Here is a 20,726-nt window from a genome sequence, read left to right as displayed (position 1 = left end):
TATCTTGGTTAATGTTAAGTTTATTTGACAGTTGTAATAAAGCTTAGCTTTATACTTAGGACTATCAACATAATATCAATGATTAGTATAGTAGGCGAGACATTTCAGCATGTGCACTCTTGTTTATTGGTAGAGGAAGAAAGCCGGACCGCCCTGAGAGAACCACCGACATTCGAAAGGAAAACTGTGACAATCCTAGTCAATTTAAATTGGAATCGAACGCATCTGTCTTGTGCGGGGTTTGAACTCCCCACATCATTGTTGACAGGTTAGTGTTACAGTAGGTGAACAACTGAGACAACATGGCCTCCGTAGTTACTCCGTAATGAAGTGAAAGTTTGAGAATAAAAACAGCATGTTACAGCAATACAAGCGGTTTTTTTCTTTCGAGAAGATTGGTAAGGAATTCTCAAAGATATAGACAGACAGTAACGACACCAAGTAGAAAACCAGTCAATCAAAAATAAATAAATAAAGTGAGAGCATACACCAACGAGACGGCATCGAAGATTTTCGTTTTTGCCGTCTTTAATCAATCTATCAATCAATTGTTCATTGTTACACTTATTATAAATTGTATCCATTAATATTTAAACGTACTAATAGCATGTAAACTTCTCTGAAGTTAATCAGGGTTTTTTTAAACGCAAAAGGCGAATAAGACTAAAGAGATTTATGATTGCGATTGAGTCAACTATCAACCAGGGATCTAAGGACAACTACAGGTCACCGTCATAATTAGCTGTGGCTTGCTATATATATCCGACGACTCTTTTAAGCGAAAAGTAATAAGAAAGGGGGCGTTGAACGTTGCGTGTTTAAATTGCATATTTATTTTATTTTCAACTTTTTACCCTTGAACTCAGATTGAATGTGTGCCTTGACACACCTGGCAAATTTTCATATTTTAAACTTTATGGTCTGACTAAAATGTCTGCAACTAGCAAATATAATAGAAATTCGAAACTAAAATAGTAGAGAGATTATTTACAATTACAATTAGTAAACTAAATAAATTTTGAGAGTATAATTCATTAATGTGAAGTAGTAAATAATTACCTGTTACATTGAGTTCAAGCAAATTTTGTTTAATTTGAGTTTAAAGATATATTTTATCGATGAATACGTCAAGGTTAATTATAAAATTCAAAATAAACACCTTTATGTATTACTTAAAAAATTGGAATACGGGAATAAGAAAAGGGCTATTTACATGCTGGTTAGGTAGCCACTAAGTTGATAATGAGAAAATACTTTAAACTATAATAAATAATTCCACCTGGACTTTTAGTGAACAGCACACTAGTAGACGTACCTTGTAATATCTTTACAACAGCTTTGGATTTTATGGTAATTGTAAAAGCTCACGGTCTTTAAGAACAATGAGAAATTTCACATCATTTGGCGCCAACTTTCAATTTTTTATCTTCGTACATCCGTTGAGCTAAATAATATTCAAACCATGACAACATTTTCTCGGAAGACATTCGTTCATACTTTTTTTTTGCTTCGACAGTTAGTTTCTGTAAAACCGACGTGTGCTCTTTACTATAGTAGTATTATGTATAATGTTCATTCTTAAAACCAGCTAATGGTGTCTATCTAATATCCAAAAAGGGTTTCTTCGCTGAAAAAGGAAACCGGTTCTTTGTGAGTCACAGACTTTAGTAATGCACGGTAATGAATTGATATCTGGCTTCAACAGCAAAACATAGTTATCATATAAAGACGCAATTGACCTTTTGCGTATATAATCGCGTCAAATTCGTATACAGTCCGTTTTTCAACCGGATTTAACACTATTTGCTACTTGACTTTTTTTTTAATCTTTTCTAGTGTATATTTAGAATTGACTTTCCTTAAGATGTTCAAATATTCATTTTTCAAGAAATTGGGATTATGAAAATAATCAAATTAGTTATATTTTTACTTTCAAGTCATGAATTCCTCTTGTAATATGCTGACCGAATAGAGCTGCATAAAATTTAATCGTTCTGATTTTATATGTGATTCTATAGTATTGTTTCCAGTAAATGTGACATGCAATACTGGTATTTTTGCCAAATTATGATGATTAATATGTAAACCCTGTTCACACCAGTAATGTATAAAACATTTTCATTTTCTTAGTTTGAGAAATTCATTACAAGACCACAAATTAATTAAAGCCTTTGCTTATGATTGTTTCATAGATATTAAGGATTAAGTTTGGAAGTTTGGCTGTACCTTTAGAAAACTAAGCATGACAAACATGCTCCCAAGAAAATTAAAAGGGTAAAAAATACCCAACAACCAGAGTGGTGGACTGCTGATATAAAAAGTGCTCGATACCAAAGAGATTATTTTTATAGAATTGGAGATATATATAATTATAAAATTTTGCGAAATAAGATGACATTTTTAGTAGAACAGGCAAAGAAAAAGTATTTTCAAAATGCTATTTCAAATTGTAAAGATAGTAAAACTATTTGGAAATATGTCAAAAGTTTAAATCCAAAAAAATTACTATAGTATTAATGAATGGGTGTTTTTATAATGGCCCTCTTATATGTCTTTTAATGACAGTTTAGTTTGAACAAAATAATTTGTACTTCACCATTATAAAGCTTTAAATATACCAAATATCCAAGATATTAAGCTGAAAGAGATACATGTATGTGTTAAAAAAACAGGATGAACAGTGATCCCTTTATATGGTTCTTTAATGTTGGTTGCTGGTTACTAAATTAAACAAAATACAAAAAGGTATTATACGCTTTACAACTTAGTTGTAATAACTTTATTAAAAACCCTAACAGGGCTTAATACAGACAAACTGGGCATTAATACAGGGCCATTACAGAAAAACAGGGCCATTACAGAAAAAAACGGCCATTACAGAAAAAACAGGGCCATTACAGAAAAAAAGGGCCATTACAGAAAATATTTAATTTTTAATAAACAGTCACTTTTGGCAATAATGCACTTAGTTGGTTAAAAAATAATAATATCACTCATTTAGAATATAAAAATAGTGTTATTGAAAATGATGTTGATATAGCAAAAACATTTAATATTTCACAAATATTGCTGACGGTATAGTTGATAACAAATTATGTAATAACGATGAATGTCCAAGTTTCGATGTACTCAACAAATTTGTGAAATCAAAGTTACAAAGGGATAGTGAAAAATTCATTATACCAGAAATGAGTTTTTTAGATGTAAAATTGTATTTAAATAAACTTGATAAGACTAAAGCAACTGGTTTAGATGATGTTGGACCAAACATTTTTAGGATGTGAAGTGATGTCATTGCACCAGCTTTAACATATTTATTTAATCTAAGCATCAAATGTGGTAAATTTTCAAGTATTTTTAAAACTGCAAGAGTTTACTCAATTTTTTAAAGTGGCGATGCTTGTAATCCTGATAATTATAAACCAATAGCAGTTTTGCCTTGTCTCTCCAAAATCATAGAACGACATTTAAATAGTAATGACCTACTTTATGCTAAACAGTCAGGCTTCAGACCTAAACATTTGTGCACTACTGCACTTACTAAATGAGTAGATATATGGTTAAGCAAATATAGATAATGGAGAAATAAACGGTGCTATATTTTTAGATTTGAAGAAAGCTTTTGATCTGGTTAATCATATAATTTTATTGAAAAAAACTTGAATATTATAATGTTTCAAGCTGTACACTAGACTGGTTTAAGTCATACTTGTTTCAACGAAGTCAACAAGTTAAGGTCAATAACGTCATGTCTGATACTAAAAACCAAAATAACTGGTATACATCAAGGCTCTATCCTGTTATTTATTTTATATATCTATGATTTACCTCTGAACATAGAAAATTCATTAATAGATTTATATGCAGATGATTCTACTTTACACAATAAAGTTAATAATGTACATGAGTTAAATGCTAACCTTCAAAATAATATTTATATTATTGAAAACTGGTGTTCGCAAAATTGTATGAAACGATAAATGCCAAAAATGTAAATCAATGGTTCAAAACAGGGGCTTTATTCAACTGGAAACAGTTCGATATCAATATTTCAGATGAACAAATAGATAATGTAGATTGTGAAAGACTTCTTGGTTTATATATCGACAAAAAACTTAAATTGGAATAAGCAAATAGATAAAATGTCATGTACAATATCAAATAGAATCAACTTATTACAAAAGATAAGAATTCAAAGTATTTACCTATGCATATATGTATTATCTATTTTAATGCTTATATTCTGCCATTGTTTGATTATTGTTGTCATATATGGGGAAGTTGTTATGAAAGTGGATAAATAAACTTAATAAGTTATTAAAGAAATCTGCTAGGGTTATAGTAGAAGCTGGCATAATGACAACCTCCAGTTTATTGTTTAATAGTTTCAACTGGTTAAATGTGGAAAAACGAATTCAATATCAAAAGGCAATACTTGTATTTAAATCATTAAAGAATATGGTTCCTAACTATTTACAAGAAAACTTTCATTTTACGGATAACCAAAATTATAATTTACGTTCAGATGACGGCGAAAAACTATTAAAAATCTTCGAAGCCAAAAACTAATTTAAAAAAAAAAACATTTACATATTCTGGTTCTCAAATATGGAACAGTTTACCACAAGAAATAAAGATGAGTTATACACTTGTATCTTTAAAACAAAATGTTACAAATTTTTCATAAATTGTGCAAATTAATATGCTTTTTCATTAATATCTGTATATAATTGTATATTGTTGTATATATATCATTATAATATTGTACTTTATAAATATGTTATTATTATTTTGAGGACTCTCAGGAAGATAAGTTTAAGTAATGGGATTATCCTCTTGAAATAAAGATTATTTAGTTATTTATTTATCACAAACTTAATCTTTATGGACATGTTATTTACATGTACCTTCACAGTCCTACAATCTGTCAATACCTATAGTTTGGCATTCAGAAGGTCTTGTTTTTTTGTCGACTGTAAATAAACTCATCATAGATACCAGGATTGAAATTTTGTATTTGCAACAGACCCGCGTTTTGTCTTCAAAAAGACTCATCAGTGTCGCTAGAATAAAAAAAGTTAAAAAGGCCAAATATTATAAAAACGAAGTTGAAGAGCATTTCCTAAAAGTTTTGCCAAATACAGCTAAGGTAATCTGTTCCTGAGGTAGAAAAGCCTTAGTATTTCAAAAATGTAAAGTTTTGCAAACAGTTAATTTTTAATTATAACCATATCAATGATAATTCATTTCAACACAGAATTGCTGACTATGATTATTATGACCAATTATTGTTTTTTTACAAGCAAGCAAGCGGTATCCTTGATACATTCGGGTCAAAATTAACTTGGCCAAGTCAAACATTTTTACGTAACACACCTGTATACTGTTTTGGAGGTACCGATAAAAATGATACTGGCGTAGAGATAGACTCAGTAACAAGATCAGATGTACCAATCAATTTTTGCCTCAATGACCTACAGTCACATTGAAAAACAAGAAAACATGCTTCATTTTGCAGGTAAGGGATATACTTTTGAAATTTGTAATATTTTGTCGTCATTGTTGTTTCTTTAAACATTATACCAATTTCAAATAAAATTCCCGGGTAGTTGAAAATATGGCTACTAAAAAGTTACTAGGGTGACATATGTAATAGAACTAGTCTAGCGTTTGAAAAACACGTCTGCACATATTGAACAGGTACAATATTTCAATGCACTTCAAGACTCATAAACCAATGAAAACGGTCTTATTTTTTAAAAAGTCTTCCACTTAACAAGCTTGAATGAGAAAGCAAAATCGTTTTTAGGACAACACATATAAAATAAATACATGATCGACGAGTAACAAATTAATTTCAGACAAACTAAATATATAAACACTTTAAAAGCTCTCACTTCTATTGTGAGTGGGACCATAGAGTTGGTTTTTTTTTTTAACAAATTTGATTCGACTTTGAAAGGACAATTTTTGCAGAAGTATTATTCTGATTTTCCAATATTTTGAGTATGTTATACCAGTATTAATGTCTCTTAGGTGTTTATCATATCAAACCTCTTTAACTGAATAAATATTTTTTGGTTTGTTTCAGAAAATACAATGGAGCACTCTGTTCATGGAAAGGACAACTGCTACCGGGAGTAAATTGTCTGCCGGAAGTTTGTGAGGACAGATGTCAGGGGTGTTGGGACCTACCACTCCTTATATCTGTCTTCAAAATTAACCGGCTTTATACAACGATTACCATCTTCGGAAGCAAAGCAGGAACCAGTTCTACTTTTTTTTACTTTCCCCATATTTGTTTGTAATTTAATATACATAGTCGTAAATATCTGTTTCTCCAACATTTATCATTTATTTGTACTGTATTTATACTAATGAATATTTTTATGAATAATATGCATGTTTTACTAACAATGTGTCACTCGACTATTTTTGTTTCAGAATTTATGATTGATTGTTGGTGTTTCACGCCACTTTCATCCTTATTCGTCGCTATATCGGCATGGAAACTGACAATCCTAGCCAATTAAGATTAGAGTCGAACGTGTCCATGTGGACAGGCTAGTGATACAGTAGATGAACTACTTAGACTACCGATGCCCGTTTCTGAATTGAATTTGTCCATACATTTTGTTATTAGTTTTGTAACACAATTTCCCAGCAATAAGTTTAATAATTATAGAAAATTGTTCATTATAAAACTCAACCGTTTAAGCCATAAGTTTAGATTGAAAAACCAAGATACGGTGTTTTACAGAGAAAACAACATTTGATTAACAGTATATGTAGAGGCATGATTTTATTTATGTTAATTTTTTATCGTGCAGTGAATATGAGAGTGTTAATCTAATGGTTTTCCTCCAAATCTCCTGCAACTGTCCATTTAGTCCTGGTTCCTAGAGCTGGTCTGTAAATATACGGCCTTACCTTCATGGTGCCAAGAACTACAATGATGGCAGGCACCAGCAAACTCATTGTCCTTCAAAACAAATAGGTAAACAATTGACTAGATTTATTGAACTTTTCAGAAAGACGACGGACCTTTATTTTCATATGTTTGATATATATCTTGCTATTTTCAAGCACTATATTAACGACCTTTTTGTTAAAAATCTTCTTGATGGAACCAGGAGTGCCACCAGATGCTCTGGTAGGGCTTATTCTGTTTGCTTCACGCACTGTTTTTCGGAGTGAGATAAAATGATGAAATTAAATACTAGTATTGTATGAGTGTTCAACTGAACATATCCCTCAAACGTTTGTGTAACAATGGTCATGTCATTGTTTTCAGTATTAGGCAAAATCTTTTGAGATGCGACATCAAATATAGCAACGTCAGGAAAAAACTTTGATGAAATAATACATGTTCTTAGAATTTAACTCGGATTTTTTGTTGGATGTTACATTTGACTGTGCTGTTGAGTTGATGTGTCATTATATAAATAACACATAGCTGAGAGGGAGATAGAGCAGATTGTTACCCCGAGAAAACATTTGTCAACCGAGGAGGAGCCAAGGTTGACAATGCTTTTTCGAGGGGTACCAAACTTGTTTGCCTCTTATTGCATTTATTCATACTTACCAAGACCTTTCCTGTTCCACGACTTCCTACGTCATAAACGTAACTTAAAAGATTTGGATTTAGACAGACAGAACCACCAGGCGCTCCACAAGGGCATTCCGAACAAGTATATCTATACAAAAAAAAACAACAGATTCCAGAATCCTTTCATGATTTTTTTCTGCAAATTTTAAAATAGATACAATTAACGAACAGAACATAAAAATATTGATAGTAAGAACCCATATATGATTTAAATGTGTATGATATGTGACGGACGATTTCCAATAGTGGGGAAGGAGATATTTACCGGTCTGGAGCACCTAAGTTCATTCTTTGTAGGGATATATGATTTAAATGTGTATGATATGTGACGGACGATTTCCAATTGTGGGGAAGGAGATATTTACCGTTCTGGAGCACCTAAGTTCATTCTTTGTAAGGGGTTGGTATTGCTCGATCTTCGGTTTTATCTGTGTTTTGTCAACTGGTGTTAGACTTCCCTCTTCCGACTTATGGTTTATGATTGCCTCCTTAATTGATATCAACTTATTTTCTCAGTAAGATATAACGTACAAGTATTTCCTAAACGGTCTAAGTTATCACCTATCTCACGGTTGAAGTCATCACAGATTTTAAATGAATTCAAACACCGATATCGGTATCTAAATATCTCTCAGAGTCCAAGGTACATCTTTGTTCCGTCCTGGCCGCCACATTAAACTCAAATGATTACCATGCATATTTTAAATGGATGGTCACAAAACTATAATGTTTGTACAATATAGGTTTAATCTGTACATTTAAAAAGAAATGTTGGTTTTCGACCTTATCTTTTAAATTCTGCATGTTTGCTAGGCGGAATGTTTTTCTGACATACTTCTTGTGGGTATAATATTCAATCATTTCACTGTAAACATATTTATATAATAATAGATTAGAGAAATTCAATAATTAATGAAAAAATATTAACTACTTCCTGTAGGTCGTGACGTTTTCTCCTGGTTTTTGCATGCCGGGATTTAAAATATAATCATTAAAAGTCTTGGTTTTTAATCATATTTTAACGTAATCGTAAGCGCGCCGATGACTAATGCTTTATCTAATAACCAGCCGATAATAAGAAGATAAAACGCACAGACGTGCATTTGTACACATTCATGAGATAAATTTTCTATGTTAAACGTATATATTCGAATTATTTTTTTAGACAACAGAAAAAGTTATAAAATTATTTTTAATTAATGCATTTTCGGACTGAAAAGGTGAACAAATTAAAGTACAATAATCTGTAAAGACAATATGTTGGTGTACTCTTATTGACCTTTTACTATCTCTGCTATGACTAGGTTTATACGATGTGTGTATTCACGGTTCTGTGGCAATACTCGTAGATGGCTTGTTTAAAGGTAAATTGTTATTTGCACTTCGGTATTTAACCACGTCTCTAGGGCACACCTTGCCAGGTGTGACTGTCTATTCGGATCAGTGGATTATAAAACAAGGGAGCATTTAATACACTCATTAAAAATACAAGTGACAAATAAAAATAGATCGCCGTGGAATTATTTAATTATATTTGGTGCTATTATTTATTTGAATTCAAATAAATTAATTTACTAAGAAATAAACAGTTTTCGGTTAAAGACGGGAAAATTCATGTGTCAGAATAAAATGATTTACACCTCTCGTCCTTGATTTAAGTCTCATAAAAAAGGGGAACTTAGAAATTAGAAATAGCTTTACCAAATCATTTTGATTGTCTTTATTAGGCAAAAAAATGTACGAGAACACTTACATTTAGACATTTATGATTAATTATTGTTATCTATTGTTCATTTAAATACTTAATTAGTACTTAAAATATGTCTACCGCTCGGCATTAAATCTTGGTGTGGTAGGAAGGGATTAATAGATAGATAGATAGATAGTTTATTAACGTCTCACCATTAATATACACAATACAATATTTACATATATCATAAAACATAAATATATATTAATGCCATTCTGAAAAGAATTATGAGAGACAAAAAGTAAAATTTCATCAAACAATAAAAGGACTTTATAAAACTATGTACATGCACTTATTAAAATTTCTAAAACAAATTACAAAAATTTAACAGTCTAAAACAATTTATCGATATAAAAAACGTCTCCTTCTGTCTAAAATAGATTTGCAGGTTTTGGCACATTTGTAAATAATATTAACGTTTTGGCATCCCAACACAAAAGACAGTTTCTCACGGTTCGTCAACATGTTAAAGTTCTCATCTACACTGTTTATGTATTCATAAAGTTCATTCCTTAAATCGTCATAAAGTGGACATTCAATTAGTACATGTTCCTCAGTTTCAGTTTTAGTTTCACACATAAAGCAAGTCCGTTCATGCATTGGTAAACGTTCGAAGCGCCCGGTTTCGATTCGTATGGGTGCAACCCCACATCTGAATTGCGAATATGCTCTACGTTGAGCAGGAGATAATAGTGTTTTTAAATAAAGTTCACAACTAATTTCGGTTTTAAATGTTCTATATGTCCTTAATTTGTTACTACCACCATCCATACGTCTTGCAGAAACTCTATGTAGATCTTCCGTCCACTTATTTCTAAAATCGGTTAAAAGTTTATCTTCTATTTTCGCTAACACCGTAGTTTTGTGAATGTTCGTGTCATTATACCAGTCACTAATATTACACAATTCAAACTGCTGATAAAGTCTATAATTTGAATTTTTACATGCTTTATAACGCCTAAAGCTATGTTCCGCCCAGTTATGAATTCTTTTATTTAGTCGATCAGTGTTCATATACCTTAAACGATTCCATTGATTTATAACAGTTCGCCACTGCCTTACACAAGGTGGTTTCCAGGCTGAATCTCCATTCACTGCTACATTAGGTGTATACATATAGATTATATTATTTGGATGAGGATTTGAGCTAGCACATAAAAACACATTAATTAGTTAACATACGAATATTCGAGACCAAAGGATATTAACTTTGCTAATTCAATTAACTTTTACTCACATATATTTCTCTCATGATTTGTGCGTGCTTGTTTCTATAGGACAGTGTATATATGGTCCCAAAATTAATCATAAAATCTTAACTAAAAATGTCTTGTTCAGAGGTTGATAGTAAAAAAAAAAAAAAGAGGTTGATAGTACTAACAGTGGTTCCAGTCCGGTCAAGAGAGGCAGATTTTGACGAGTATGGTCAATTTGGGTACGTACGCACTAGAGCCAGAGTATACCGAAGAAGAGCTCCATAAAATGGAAGCTGCAGAAAGTTCCCGAAATCAAGTTATCCTTAGCAACACTCGCCAGTTTAACACAGATTGGTGTTCTTGTACTAAAGGCATAGTTATTACGTTATTGACGGAATGTCTTTGTTGCCACGAATTTACTCTCTTTGATGGTAATATTGAATTAGGTGAATGCATTAGTGACAATATCGATTTCAGAACAGTTTGTCTGAACCCGGTTGTTCTTGAAACAAGCTGTATAAGTTTTCCGAGGTACAAGCGCCATAGAGGGAGAGCTCCAGACGTACTAACTCACAGCCATGTTCACATTTAGTTGAATTATACAATATACTTTTACTTTTGTTCACTGTTGAAGGCCATACCGTGACTTATATAGCTGCTTAAGTCCACTTCATTTTGGGTAAGTGTCTCCCAAGTAAACAAACCACAACTTCTTATTTAATCAAATGACTTATCTTTTTGCGAAAGTTTGGTATGCAAAAGTGCAAAGTTATAAATGGGTGTCTTGCAATATCGAAGTGATAAATCTATTTGTCAGATCTCTTATATCTTTTGACGAAATTAAACCATCATGGTATATTCTGCATTTGTATAGACCGAAGTGTACTAAATGATATTCATATTATACATGTTAAATGAATGAACAAATATTAAACCTATCTTTTTATTGTTTTCCGCCCATGTCTGCTCATCGCCAGAAATAAAGTTTGTCGCACGAAAAAGTGGTATTTATTCCAGAGTCAAAATTTAAAGAACTTATTTTCCATGTTTTCTGGTATTGTACGATAGAGAATTGACCTAACAAAAGAATTACTATCTTAGGCTGGTAGTAACATATGTAGAGCAGTGGGTCGTTGTTGGACATATAAATCTTAGAAAGTGTATCATCTGTTAAATTTGCAGGTCACTGAAAGGGGAAGTCCCATACGGAAGTAGGTGTTGAGGATGATTTTTTTTATATCCAGTGACACATATTACATGCGTATTCTTGAACGTTTGATACATCATTTACTCTCAAATTGCAAAAACGAAAACTTCCAATTGTATTTATAGTATTTGTATTTTTATCCATCTGATGAGTTAAGCCTTTTCAACTGATTTGTATAGTTCGTTCATATGTTGTACTGTGACACCACTGTCCAAGGTTATGGGAGGGCTGGGATCCCACTAACATGTTTAACACGCCACATTATCTATGTATGTGCCTTTTCTAAGTCAGTGGTCTGTAATTCAGTGGTTGTCGTTTGTTAATGTGTTACCTTTTTCGTCCATTTTCTCTTAGATAAATTAGGCTGTTTTTTTTTAATTTTTCGTTTGAATTGTTTAACATTGTCAATTAGTTGACTTTGCGGTAGGGGCTTTTGCTTGTATTGGATGGTCGTAAGGTGCAATTATATAATTTAGTCCATCCAAAGCGATCTTTATTTAACTATTTAGGAATTAATGTTCTCCTCAAAATAGTTTAAATCTCACAACGCATGAATACTTCAGCTGTTTGAAAAAAAAGATATTTTAAAAATTTGACAGGATCTTCTTGGAATGGAATCGAAAAATTACGAATAGATATTCTTTTCAAGTGTGAAAAACGTCAATCAAATTTATTCATAATACCAGTCTTGAGAATGAATTTCCCTCGCCTTACGGCTCGTGAAATTTAACATTCTCTCGACTGGTATTTTTCGCAAATACCCCTCCTTAACATGATATATCTGTTCATTATTCCGTTAGATAAGCGATCACCATCGATTTTAAATTTAGAGTATCAATTCTCTGCGTTCGGCCATTTTGTCTTCTTTCCCGATTAATAACAACGATATGTCTATAAACCACAAAGGAACAAAACTACAGTAACCGATGTAGTCGTAATTGCGTGTCGATATCTTGTCAATCGTACGGTTGTTTTATCCGACTAACTAACTTGATACGGAAAATATTTTAATTTTTTTAAATTACCATTGTCTGTTGTTTTTAAATTGTAGGAACTGTTGGTTGTTGGTTGTAATGGTGAATTCTGCTGGCAGTGTGACATCTGCAAAGCTCTGGGGAACAGGTGGTGCTGGACGCTGGTAGCGCATGGTGCGTTTACAATTCTCTTCTCTGGGCATCATTGCTTGCACATCATCTTCACATGTTGAAACAACCTGGGCGAAGATCGGGCTTGATTTGTCTCTGGTGAGAGCAGCCTGTTCTTTCATTGCGTACCTGGACTTAGTGTACTTTATGCTAATATCACTTGGATCATGGTTGTGTGGCTGGCCAGGAGTTGGATTTTCATTCTGCAGAGAAGTTGTAATGGACCCTTTACATGCAGTGCTGGATCGCTTCACACATTTCCGTCACTGTACTGTCTTTCTTGGTGTACATGTACCCCTGGTAGCAAAGTTTGGACCCGCCTTTGTTGCTCTTGATGACTTCCATATTTGATTTAATAACACTTGAAGTTATTTTTTTCTTATATAGAAAAGTAAATGAAGTCATACATTTTCTTTAATTTGAGTCAAAGTTAGAAAGTCTGTGATATGGTTTGACCACATGTTATTGTGATTTTTGTTTTTCTATAGCTGTGTTTTTACCAATATCATGAGAATCCTTCAATTACATGTTAAACAAACAAAGCATCCCCATTAACAATAATTATGTAATTACAACATTTATTGACAGTGACTGTTGAGATTAATTAGTGGCTTCTTGTGGCACCTTTCCCTTTTTTGTAGACCTTTCACTTCCTCTTTTGGAAGGAAGCCCTACCCAGGGCTTATCATGAATGAAAAGGAAACAAATAGCTTATCCTGTTTGTTTCAGAGTTTGTTTTGAAAAAGAAAACATAAATTATTACACTTTTACTATTATCATTTTTTTTAGTGTATTTTTTTTTTCTTTTTAAATGATTAATTATAGTATAACTAATCGCCGTATTTGAATATCAAAAATAAGACAACGCGTGACCGAACGACGCATGGATTAAACGAGTGCGCAGCACGAGTTTAATCCATAGCGGCGTTCGGTCACAAGTTGTCTTATTTTTGATATTCAAATACGGCGATTAGTTATTCTTTTTATTACATTGGCAAATGGCTTTTTTTTTTATGAAATTAATGTAGAAAATGTAAGGAACTATATCTTTTTCCTACGCACTGACAATTTGTTTTGATCCGACGTTATCGACGTCTTGACAACGCCTATTGTTGTATGACGTCAGAGAGTGAAATAACCACGTTTATTTCACATGTGAAATTATCGGTTTTTATCTAACTGGGAAATCAATGTAATTCATTGCAACCAATGTAATAAAAGAATATATTTTTTTATTTTATTAACCCATAAATAAAACGAAATCTGTTAATATCGATGTGCGCTTTACCTATATAAATTTTAAAAGCTTTTATTTAAAAATAATTGATCTGATACACTTTTATAAGAAGTCTTATTTTTATTTAACAAAACTGCAATTTTTTTAATTATTTATTTCATACAGCTGATATACAAAATCACTTTTGTCATGTGCATTCGAACATACTTCTTAAAAAACATTTTATATACTTCTTTCAAATAATTTTATTAATTGTGACTTTTTTTACTGTGACTTTTTTTCTTGAGACTTTTTTTCCTAGAGGTTTTGTGACTTTTTTTCCTAGAGGTTTTGTGACTTTTTTTCCTGTGACTTTTTTTCCGTTGACCTATTGGAATTAGGTAAAAAGTCAAAGTTGAAATCATAAATAAGTGTTCCGTGAAAATTGTTTTCGAAAATCTAATTTGTTCATAATTCTTTAAATTAATAAACTATTTTCACATAAATTCTGATCTTCCCTCATCTAATCACCAGCATGGCTAAAGGTATTACTTCCAAAGGTATTGTGAGGGGTGTGAGGTGACACGTCCAGGTATTCAAGCGATTTCCTGTCGGGCTTGCAAGTTCATGCATCGTTTCACCTCTGCAGGTATTGATCAGTGTACACGGCGGATAACTTATAACTTTCCCTTTTGAACTATCAGATGTATAATATACAACTCTGTCTTACTTGTCATTACTAAACTCATACGCTTGTTTATAAATAACATTTCTGGTGTAAAGAATATTATTCATAAAAATATAAATAATACCCAAAAATTAAGATTTGATGAAATTAAAATCTATTTAAATATTTTTTCCAACGGTGAATTTGGGAAAATGTAAAATATACTCATTGTCAATAGTGAAGGACAGATTAGAACATACCAGAAATATTGATTTAAAAAAATGTACGCACTTGTCGACGATTCGTTTATACGACTGGGTAGAAAGTTACGGAACTATAGCGCAATTTAAAATATATACATGTATACATTGAACATAAGAAAAAGACATATATTTTGAATAAATTGGGGTCAAAGTTTTGTAAATAGACTAGTCCACGTATGCCAACAGTATGTAATCATCGAATGTCGATAGACTTTTGTATACCAGAAGAAGAAAAAGAGGAAGAGAACCAATTTGATTTAAATACAGGTCGATGTATAATTTGCTTTGGTTCATCGAAGTTGTGGACATAGTAAAATCACAGATTTATATTTCAATAAGATTGTTCTCGAACAAAGGAAGGAATTTGTTATCACAATTGTTATATATGCCACTGGACGAACACTAATTATCCCCAAGGGATGTTAATATTTTGCTGGGAAACTATTGAGTATCAAAGTTTCAAATTAATGTCGGGATTTATTTTCTTTCTTGGTATTCAAGGGAAATATGACATTAAATTGGTTCTGTCTTTTTTTAAACATCGTTAAAAAGATGTGTGTCTAAGGTGGACGCCACAAGAACTCTGTAATACTAGTACGAGAGTATAGCATGTAAACATTCCTTCTCAATAATATGGTTGTATTGGAAATCTTTTCATACAGATTGACAACTCATGGTCCGATATGCATGTAATATTTGCCACATGACGCCCATAGTTCTTTCTACCATCATCATCTTATTCTTTGATATTGCTGTAAACATCGATGGTTCACACCCAAACAAAATGGGAGTAATGTACCTTCAGAGCTTCTCCGTGGTATACACTTGTGAAAATTAATATACAGACGAAATTTCTGTATTGAAATAAATCTACATCTTCAAGTAATCACCTTACAAATCAATATAAACGTATGGCAAGATATAACCATGAAGGAATTTAGTTTTTGTCAGCCAGAAGAACTCATCACTATGATAAACGTATACGTATATATGCATGCAGTTTCAAATATCAAGAACAAGCGGTCGATCTCCGTTTTCTAACTGTTCATAGTTAACCATGTCACTTGTTCATTCTTGGAAGCCTTCATATTCCGCGTCCAACGATGGGAACTCTTTCTGTTTGTGTTGACTATAAATGCTTGTATGGTAATTCTGTCGTTTATCTGTACAAGTGGTTGCATTTTCCTCCTTTCCCAACAAACAAACTAACGAAACGCTACTAGTCTGCTTTCTCTAGATCTCATCCTCAATGGCGCTTATACGTCAGGAAACTTACATGTATACTAATAATGATTGTTTCAAGAACATCGATGTATTGACGAACTATTCTAAATTCGTCAATATCAGTTATGCATGACTAAAATATAAGTTTTATTACAACTACTGTATTACTTATTTGGATTAATGACGGCTATCATGTTCAACATTGCACAAATATTATCATAGAATTAAAAAAAAAATGTACAAAAACCCTTAAAAAAAATAATGCCTTAGCTTAGATCATTGGTATTCTTTTCACAAAAAGTTCGTGTAAATGATTGTCAAATGAATTTAATTATGTAAGAATGAAATGTTAAAAAGAAACTTAAAAAAAAAATCATGCATGTTGTATGTTGTATTTTTTTTTCAATTAAAAACTTTAAAATTGCGATAGTTTTATGAGCATTAAACACAGCCAGATTTGAATACAAGTTAAGAAATTACGGTAATCAAACAGATATCAAATTGGGAAATATTGCATTTAGTTTTTATTAAAGATTAAAACTACTATTTTTACTTCATATTTGAATCTTTACGCCAATTGCCGCTAAGAAAGTAATCCAAAATTGTTTCCTTTTATTTTTATACACTTTCGGAATTATGAATCTGAATTTAATTTTCAATTAATTTACAAAATTTAATTATTGTATCTTTATTCTCATCGTGTATTAAATCTTAGTGTATTAAATACAGCATACTCTTTCTAATCCTTTCTGTTTATCCTTTCCAAATAACAACCTGCTTGAACTCACACCTGCGGCTAAATAGCTACAAGGTAAACGAATTGACCTCAAGCCGAGAAATATACAGTGACCTTTACAAAATAATATACACACTCTGCTCACACATTAGTTGCATTGAAATGATTATCAAAACAATAACGGTAAATAGAACTGAAATATTTTAAATATTTTCAGTTCTATATCAGTAAAAATGTTCAATAAATATTTTATGAAAAAAATCTCAACAATAATTAATGAAATTTATTCGAAAACATTTGCTAGAGATAATTTTATAGGAGTTTAATTCAATCAATACAAAACGGTATATGCATATTCATTTTCGTTCATTCTTATATTGTGGTTAATAACTACGACCATTCGTCAGCTGTGCGCTTTTAATTACGTATATTGTCGATAAGCTATAAGAGTTTTATTTTTTCCCAGAATTCAACAAATCGGGCTAAAACGTCACGACCCACTCGAGAATGCATTCAAAAAAGTTACAAACACTTGATTTTCTCCGTTATTAGATGGAATATAAATTTTAAACTTTGCAAATGTGTTTTTTATGTTAAGATGAACATAATTAGATGATAAGTAAAAAATCGCGGACTTTCCCTTTAATATATATAGCTTTAAATATTTTTTAATTGTTTTAAATTATTACAGGTTTTTAGTCTATCTATATCAATGTTAGAATTCAGAAAGAATATCTTTTGCAAAAGTGAACCATGAATAGGAGCCACTAGAATCCAAAGTTTTAGTTAATTGAAAAGGTAATAAGGGATTCAAATTTGAGGTGAAAAGCCTTGCTAAATATATAATAGTTTGGGTTTTTATATGACATTCAATAGGCAGTCTTCCCAATTCGTTCCAATTCGTACCAAAATTTGAGGCACTCTTGTTAGTGCCAATAACCAAGATGCAAGTTTTCTATTGGAAAAATAAAATTAAATGGGTCAACAATTTTTCCAGGGTGTCAAATAAGTGTCAAATAATAAGTTATTTGACACTCTGATAAAGGAAGGCTGCCAAGAGAATTAGTATATGTTTTAATAGAAAACAAAACCTTTTTTGCCTTTTTTGTTAATTCAGTTTTACTTTGACTGAGATTACCATTTGATTTAATCAGCAGACCCAAGTAAGGATATTCCATAACATTCTCTATTTTTTTGTTTTATATACAAGTATAGATGTTTCAGGCATTTGCTTTGTTGTTGAAAAGACCATACTTTTTGTTTTTATTTATGTTTAGAGAAAGCTGCCAGTTTTCACAAAACATGGAAACTTTATTTTGACCATTTTGGAGACCCTCCTTAGATTCTGATAGTAAAAGCAGGGAGCCTAGTTTACTATTTATGAGCTCCAATGGACTTGAGTTGTCATCTTCCAAACCTTTAGTGATATCATTTATAAAAATATGGAACAAAGTAGGACTTAATGAGTCCCCCTTGTTTCACACCTCTAGTAATGTCAAAATAGTCAGAGATGTGATCTTTATATTTTAAAGAGGTTTTTGTATTTAAATATTGTTGTTTTATTACCCTGTAAAAAGACTTTCCTACTCCCATTTTGCATAATCTATATAGAAGGGCTGTCCTCCATACAGAGTCAAATGCCTTTCTTTAGTCAATAAAGCATGCATATATTTTTTTGCTATTTTTGTGTATATATTTTTTAATTAAAGATTTTAATATGAAAATACTGTCAGCAGTTCTGTGGTTTTCTCTGAAGCCAAACTGACAGTTATTCAGCTGTTTATCCACTGTGATTAGTCTATTATTGAGTACAGTATTGAATATTTTAGGAAGATTACTGATTAAAGATATACCTCTGTAATTATTGGGATCAGATTTGTCTCCCTTCTTATGAAGTGCTATTATATATGAGTCCTTCCATGATTTTTGGTGTTTAGAATTAAATTAAATATTTTAACAATTGACTTAATTTATTACTTGATTTGAGGTTTTAATTGTTTCATTGATAATTCTATCTGGTCCAGCAGACTTTTGAAGTTTTAGTCCTCTGATTACCTTATTTACTTCTGAACAAGATATCTGTTTAACCATTTTCTTTAAGATTTTTTTTTAACTCAGGAGACTCTCGCTAACAACAGCATAATCAACAGAACTAAATCCACTGCTTGACATATATGTATAATATCCCAATGAGTGACCTAAAAATCGACCATTGAGTAAGCGCAGCCTTGAAGACAAACACAAGTCTAATAACTTTGTACCACCTGTATAACGTGCACACATAGATAACAGGAGAAGTTTACCTTGTCGATGCATTTCAATTTGTCTTGAGGTATTTTGACGGACATCTGGATAACATCTTCAAATGATCAAAAAAAACGTACACAGTGACTGAAACTGATCAGCATTCCAAGTCCATTCTAGTACAAACACCAGGGATACCTTTAGACACACAGTTAATATAGTCTCCGTGATTCAGATACTCTGCCTTCACGTGACACCAATCTCCATTGGCTATCAAACTCTGCGTTTGTGGTCCAATATCTTCTCGATAATAAGCATTAAACTATAGCTGTTTTAACATTGAGGGGCAACTGGCAGAATAATGCTCCAAATCGACTTTTCGGTTGTGAGACATAGTTTGCATACAAGTCATACTGTAATAATATACATGTATTTCAAAACAATGTTCCCATTCAAATAGATAACTCCGTTATTGTCAGATTTTTTTTTAAATCAATCATTTTACGAAAGTTTCCTTAGTTGTTTTTTTTTTTAAATCGACAGGGTAGTCGGATGACTGATTGCAATTAAAAAAATGTACACGAGAAGAAATAAAGGTGGCGGATATTCAAACTTTCTGTCAACACAAAACGGAATAGTGCGGCGTGCTTTCATTTAGTTTACTTTTATGTATAATGGCAGTCCTTTAGCAATAGGAATGTCTGTCAATACGTAAATAGTTCCTTAACATTATATCAGAAACATGAGCCTTATACCGGAATGGGGATCGGGTTATGAATAGGTACACACAATTGTCTTTTGGTACTTCTACCACGTTACCTTTGAAAATGGCAATAGATTGTAATATCAAGTCTAAAGGTTGCTTTAGTGTAAAAATATTGAAACTCCAGTCGTACCCAATGATGCCGTAGTACTCTGTTATACTGGAATAAAATATCCCACCTAAGTGGATTAGTCTATATAAGCTCCTAATAAAATTAACGGTACTAATTTTCTTTAAACCAGATGCGCATTTCGACAATACATGTCTCTTCAGTGATGCTCGTGGCCAAAATATTTGAAATCCAAAGCTTATATTATATAAAAGATGAAGAGCAAAAGGTCCAAATCCGTGAAAGGAATCAGTTTTGCATTAGGGAGATACATTCCTTAATTTATGATAATTTCTATCATTTTGTAACATTAAATTTTAATAACACAAAAAATCCGTATTTTCATGCCAGTACCAGTACCGAAGTACTGGCTACTGGGGAGGTGATACCTAAGATTTGATTTAGATTTTTGGTGTTTTAACGCCACTTTTAAGCACCGCTTTTGGGCGGCCAGTTTTTCGTCGCGGCCAGTTTTTATTGGCGGAGGAAGCCGAAGTGCCCGGAGAAAACCAACGACCTTCAATAAGAAAACTTACAATCATAGTTAAATAAATCGAGTGCACCCTCACGAGCGGGCTTCGAACTCACAATCTCAGT

At 31.9% G+C, this 20,726-nt stretch overlaps 1 long non-coding RNA gene across 1 annotated transcript; it reads right to left on the bottom strand.

The window, feature by feature from the left end:
- Positions 1-6,777: 6,777 nt before the first annotated feature.
- LOC139483650 (uncharacterized) lies at positions 6,778-8,398 on the bottom strand. The gene is made up of 3 exons (XR_011655068.1): positions 7,975-8,398; positions 7,586-7,697; positions 6,778-6,982 (listed from the first exon to the last, which is right to left on the bottom strand). It is a non-coding gene; the product is annotated as an uncharacterized lncRNA (long non-coding RNA).
- Positions 8,399-20,726: the final 12,328 nt, after the last annotated feature.

Source organism: Mytilus edulis, chromosome 7 (assembly GCF_963676685.1).
Source record: "Mytilus edulis chromosome 7, xbMytEdul2.2, whole genome shotgun sequence".
Classification (NCBI taxonomy): domain Eukaryota; kingdom Metazoa; phylum Mollusca; class Bivalvia; order Mytilida; family Mytilidae; genus Mytilus; species Mytilus edulis.
Note: the sequence above shows the minus strand (reverse complement) of the source record. Positions and strands in the feature narration are given on the sequence as shown.